Genomic DNA, 382 nt, shown 5'->3' on the forward strand with positions numbered 1-382 from the left:
CTTTGACGTTCAGCAGTAGTTCGTGGTTGATGAAAGCTACTTTGAGTTGATCTATTACTTAATGCTCCTTTTTTAGCACGAAATCGTTTTTGGCGTTCACCATTACTTAATACTTTTCGCATTATAGCGTGTTTTTGTGACTGCTCTTGTGTATGTTGTTCATGAACGTCTGCTACAACTTGTATCTGAATACGACTAAAGAATAAATTAATTTTGGTGATTGAAAAACGAGGAAGAGCTATACAGACAGGATACACTTGCCACACTATATGTATACATAATGTAAGCCATCGCGCGTATGTTCAAAAAAAATCTCACTGAACTAATCCAAGACTAAAAAAATTAAACTAAATTGAGAAGATTTAATCATAAAGGAATCAAA

The sequence above is a fragment of the Dendroctonus ponderosae genome, unplaced genomic scaffold (genome assembly GCF_020466585.1).
Source record: "Dendroctonus ponderosae isolate FM_Combo_2020 unplaced genomic scaffold, Dpon_F_20191213v2 Dpon_F_20191213_9, whole genome shotgun sequence".
NCBI lineage: Eukaryota > Metazoa > Arthropoda > Insecta > Coleoptera > Curculionidae > Dendroctonus > Dendroctonus ponderosae.